This window comes from Oratosquilla oratoria, chromosome 3, assembly GCF_046742065.1.
Source record: "Oratosquilla oratoria isolate Oo_2021 chromosome 3, ASM4674206v1, whole genome shotgun sequence".
NCBI classification, from domain to species: domain Eukaryota; kingdom Metazoa; phylum Arthropoda; class Malacostraca; order Stomatopoda; family Squillidae; genus Oratosquilla; species Oratosquilla oratoria.
This window is the reverse complement of record NC_134779.1, coordinates 10,825,169-10,831,439: the sequence shown is the minus strand read 5'-3', so window position 1 is coordinate 10,831,439 and position 6,271 is coordinate 10,825,169.

Here is a 6,271-nt window from a genome sequence, read left to right as displayed (position 1 = left end):
GTAGTAGTAGTAGTAGTAGTAGTAGTAGTAGTAGTAGTAGTAGTAGTAGTAGTAGTAGTAGTAGTAGTAGTAGTAGTAGTAGTAGTAGTAGTAGTAGTAGTAGTAGTAGTGGTAGTAGTGGTAGTAGTAGTAGTAGTAGTAGTAGTAGTAGTAGTAGTAGTAGTAGTAGTAGTAGTAGTAGTAGTAGTAGTCCAACACATCAGATGAAGCAAGAGTGGATGTCAGCGCAAGAGGTTTCTGGACACGGGGACAATTGGCTTTCTTTGACATGCGAATATTTGATCCGATGGCCCCCTGTTACAGCAACCTAACTATTGAGGCATCCCACTCTCGGAACGAGCACGAGAAGATCAGGATGTACGAGGAGCGCATACAGAATGTAGACCAGGGCTCATTCACTCCTATAACCTTTACGACTTCAGGTGGGATGGGTCCTAGAGCAAAGGCATTCTACGCTCGGCTGGCTGAGGTAATGGCTGAAAAGAAACAACAACCAAAAAGCAGCATTGTTTCATGGATGAGATGTAGACTATCATTCTCACTCCTAAGATCAGCCCTCTTGTGCCTGAGAGGTACCAGGTCCCCACCGCCCAAATCAACACATATACAAAACCTGGATTTTGAGCAGACGGTGGTTGACAGTAGGATAAATGAACTTTTGTACTAGGCATTATTAAAAATAAATAAATAAATAGACAAATAAAAGGGTCAGCGACCACAGTCATTGGCGGGAGAGGGGCCAATGAACTGTGTCTGTGGAAGACAGACCCTGCTGCTTCCACCACACAGTTCCAATAGGATGGAGGTCGTATAAATATATATGTATATATATATATATATATATATATATATATATATATATATAAAAGTAGTAGTAGTAGTAGTAGTAGTAGTAGTAGTAGTAGTAGTAGTAGTAGTAGTAGTAGTAGTACCAGACCATACAATGATATGCAAGCAAGGTGGATTCATTTTCATGCGACACGATGAGGTAAGAGATCTCACTGCCCAAATGCTTCAGGAGGTGTGCAAGGATGTGACTATCGAACCAACATTACTCCCACTAGGAGGGGAGAACTTCAGATACCGCACGTCCAACACATCAGATGAAGCAAGAGTGGATGTCAGCGCAAGAGGTTTCTGGACACGGGGACAATTGGCTTTCTTTGACATGCGAATATTTGATCCGATGGCCCCCTGTTACAGCAACCTAACTATTGAGGCATCCCACTCTCGGAACGAGCATGAGAAGATCAGAATGTACGAGGAGCGCATACAGAATGTAGACCAGGGCTCATTCACTCCTATAACCTTTACGACTTCAGGTGGGATGGGTCCTAGAGCAAAGGCATTCTACGCTCGGCTGGCTGAGGTAATGGCTGAAAAGAAACAACAACCAAAAAGCAGCATTGTTTCATGGATGAGATGTAGACTATCATTCTCACTCCTAAGATCAGCCCTCTTGTGCCTGAGAGGTACCAGGTCCCCACCGCCCAAATCAACACATATACAAAACCTGGATTTTGAGCAGACGGTGGTTGACAGTAGGATAAATGAACTTTTGTACTAGGCATTATTAAAAATAAATAAATAAATAGACAAATAAAAGGGTCGTCGACCACAGTCATTGGCGGGAGAGGGGCCAATGAACTGTGTCTGTGGAAGACAGACCCTGCTGCTTTCACCACACAGTTCCAATAGGATGGAGGTCGTATTTTATATAAAAAAAAAGAAAAAAAAAAATAGTAGTAGTAATAGTAGTAGTAGTAGTTCAGCCTTAATGGTCTACTACAGGACCGGCCTATCGCCCAAGGGATGATAAAACCTTTGTCCCTTACCACAGTGATTTAATCCGGCTTATTAATACCCAATCGAATAGAAATGGATAAGACAGGTACTCACTGAATAAGACATGTGACTCAAGTAAGAAGAAATGGAACTCCATCAGCGTTGAATTGTTGTAGTATGTGGTGATGAGCCTACGGCAGGAGGTGCTGAATAACTGGAACTCAAGCCGTCATCTTTGTTATATATGCTTGGACTGTTGGGGTAGGTAACACTTATTACCGAGAATAGGAAAAAAGTGGTGTTCGAAGCCGTAATTAAGAAAATGCGAGACCAGCACGTTTCCAATTGTCCCACTAGGGCTGTATGTTACTGCAAGAGTGAAGGATAAGCTTTATTTCAAGAAAATGCTAAAAAATGGCAATAAAGGTACTTGGAAGAATAATTATAAAGGGAAAAGAGGAGAAAGCTATTGAAGTATTGATAAGAGACATACAGACTGCAAATGAACATAAGCTTAACGCAAACTGAGACGCAGGTGACACAGGTGACGCAGCACAGAGCAAAGGCAGACTTCCTGCTGCTGAATTAAATACTCGCACGTACTACCTCATTATTTCAAGTGAGAGAGAAGATCAAACTGTATTTTAGATCAGCAAGAAGAAGTCTGCCTTTGCTCTATGCTGCGTCGCCTGTGTCGCCTGCGTCTCAGCTTGTATTTAGGCAGAAAAATGGTTATTTACACTATGAATAGAGAAATGCTAAAAAAGAATATATATACATATACATATACATATACATATAAATATACATATATATGTATATATATATATATATACATACATATATATATATATATATATATATATATATATATATATATATATGTATATATATATTTGCTGGTAACCACTAAGGAAATCGGAAGAAAACAGAAATTCCCAAGCGCTTACGTGTTTTCTTCCGATGTCCTTAGTGGTTACCAGCAAAATTTGTGGATCACATGTTGTTTTTAGGGATTTTTATGCATATATATATATATATATATATATATATATAAATATATATATATATATATATTCAACCTAATCCGACCTAGATTGGAATATGCAGCATTGGGTACAAAGTACAAGACATAAGTAAGCTCGGGAGAATACAAAGTGCCTTGGCCTAAATAGTTCGCAGCTGTGTAGATAAGCCGTACAAAGAGACTAGAAGCACTGAAACTGACTTGATTGCGGTTTTCAGGTATATAGCCACCCTTCGTAGCTATTTACGTATCTTCTTGGATTTACAGATACGATCTTGACTTTCTTCACTTTATTAACAATTCTAAGGGGAGTTCACTACACTTTTTATACACAGTTTTACATAGAGTTTGCAGCATAGTCTTATACATAGTTTTTCACAGTGTTTCCAGTATAGTATTATACATAGTTTTTCACAGAGTTTGCAGTACACTACTTTACACAGGGCACGTCTCCCAGACCGACCTCTCTCAGAGCGGTGCATCGGCTTTTAGCAAAATAGGGAGGTGCTGTCAGTCACTTTAATAAGACTTTTAATAGCACTGTTTGGTCCTTCACGAATAAACTTTCATGTTCCCAATCACTACCTATATCCCTTTTTATTGTGTATAATATATCCAGGGGGCAAGGGTTGATTACTACTGTGTTATCGTGTATTATTCTGAGTTGTGATTAACTGCATCTATGTGTGTGTTCGTGCGTCAGTGTGTGTGTGTGCTTCCGTGCTCGATTACTGTTAGGTCAGCTTTCCTGCGATAAGTGCTAAGGTCAGCTTGTTAGGGCGGACGTGTCTGGCAACAGGATGTCTGGGTGATGATTGAGACACCGCTCACATGATTTGTGGAAATGGTGATGTGGTTATAGTGATGTATACATATCGCCCTCCCCCTGGGGTTAGGTGGCACCCGGCACCTAATGTTATATGGTTAACAAAATATTGATACATATATACAATTATATAGTTATATAGGCAGAGACACAAAATCTTTGGGTGGTTATATGTGGAGAAGGGGGGGGGGGTGATGTTGAATTGATTATGAGGTCCCAAGAGGACATGTTGAACCAGAAATAATGGGTATGCGATGTTGTGTCTCTGAATGGGGAATAAGGTTGTGTTTCACCAGTATTACATATATTTTCAACTATCATATAAGAGTTTATATGACACTCACATATCACTTCTGAGAACTCTTATCTGTGAGTTTGTATGGCACTATAGTATGTTTTGTGAGAAACTCTTATCTGTGAGTTTGTATGGCACTATAGTATGTTTTGTGAGAAACTCTTATCTGTGAGTTTGTATGGCATTATCTGTGGTAAGATATTGGTGAGACACAAGGTAAAACTTATCCTAGGTTTACAGCAATTTGGGAAAAGTAAAAAAAAACTTTTTCAAAGACTTATTTCATGCAAAAGTATTTTGTTAGTATTATTAGTATAAAAATGATGATTAAGAGTGAGAGGGCAGTGGAGGCATAGGGTAAGATTTTGTAGTGTAGATCTAAAGAGTCTATATCAAGAGTAGTTGATTTATTTAGGAGACGTACCATGTCTATCTTACTTGGGAGGATGGTATCGGGGACCTTAGGGAGGGGTGGAAGTGTTAGTTGGGTTATGGGACCTAGATCGTGGGTGGTGTTGAGAGTGCCTTGGTAGTGGAGTTTGTTAGGTAGGAGCATTGAGTCCATCATATAGATGTGGCAGGTGTCTGGTAGAGTGATAGAGCCGTTGATCTTATGATGGGAGGGTGGTTTGTGTAGGCATGTTACGGATACTTATGTCGGGTGGGGAAGAAATATGAAGTGTTTATGTCCTACGTGGGTGTGGTGTATTTGAGTGTTGTCTGAAAAGCGAAAGTCACATGTCTCGGAAAAGTTGACTTTGGGTGTGGTGAGTTCTGAGAGGCAAGGTTGGGATTTGGTTAATTGGAAGTGGAATGGGTAAGCTGGGCAGATATGGAAGTTAGGTCGTGCTATCTTGCAAGTTGTCATGGTTTCCGGTGAGGATTGTGAAATCCATTGACCGTCCGTTGATTTTAGGATGGTGGAGGTTGGTAGGTTGAGGGTCATGGTGCGGTTTTGGTAAGGGTAGGGGAAGGGATAAATTTTCCCAAAGGGAGAATCTCTTGATCGGGTCCATAGGTATGTTGATAAGGATAAATTCATGAAAGATAGTTGATGCTAAGATGGGGTAGTAGTGGTTGTATCCTGTGGATGGAGTTTTTGTTTTAGTGATTTAGGATATGTATATCTGACTCTCGCTAAGGTTATAGTGGTCGGAAGGAAGTAGAGAAGGTTTGATAGATATGCGGAAGGGAGTTCTTATTGTAATTTGGCCATTTTAACCTCCACTGAGGAATGCATGACGTCCTGCATCTTCAGGGGCGAGAGCTAGAGTGTATGTTTTAGTTGCATCGACGCAGTGTCATGTGATGGCAATTGCGCTTGGTTGGGTTATTTGTTAGTCCGGAAGGTGGGTTCTGGTTAGGAGGTGGGGTTGGGTTGAGGTTAAGTTTAACTTTCCTCAATTTCTCTCCGTGTATGGTTACGGTTGTGTGATCGGAAGGGTCCGTTAGTAGGAAAACATTGTTGGGGAGTGAGGTTGTGACTGTGAAGGGGCCTAAGAACTTGGGTTTGAGTTTGTTAGTTCTATTAGAATCTCTGACCATGACTGTGTCTCCAAGTGTTATGTTAAGTGGAGATGATCGTTTGTGTTGTTTTGTTTTTGTTCTTTCTTGAGCTGCTTTGAGGTTTTCTCTGACTTGTTTGTATATACTTTGCATGCCTCTTTTTAGGCATTGGGTAAGGTTATCTAGGTTGTATAAGGGGGGTGGTGGTTGGTTGAAGATTTGGTAGGGTAGGCGCATTCTTTGGCCAAAAATGATCTCATGGGGGGACATCTTTGTTGCGGAGTTGACTGTGCTGTTGATACTGGCTTGTACCTGGGGTAGCCAATCTTCCCAACTGTCCCTAAGATCGTTGGCCAAAGGTCTTAGGATTTCAAGCACTTTTCTATTAGTGCGTTCTGTTAGTCCATTCCCTTGTGGGTGGTAGGCAGTGGCGAAGGTTTGATCTATGTTGTATAGATGTGCTATTTCGCGCATTACCTCGTTCTTGAACTCTGAACCATTGTCAGACAGCATTCGCCTGGGGATGTTGTATCTACAGAATATGTTGTTAACCAATGCTTTGGCCACAGTCTCTGCTGTTTTGTCCTGTAGTGGAACTAGGATTGTGTACTTTGACAGATAGTCGACTGCCGTGAGTACATAATTGGAACCTTGATGGCTCGTTGGCATTTTAAGTAGGTCAATGCCAAGTGTTTCCCATGGTTCAGCAGGGAGTGGGATGTCTTTGATATTGAGTTGTTTGGGGTCAGGTCCTCTGAATTGGTTGCAAGTTAAACATTGGTCTATATGTGTGGTTATGTCTTTTTTCATATTTATCCAAAAATATGAATGC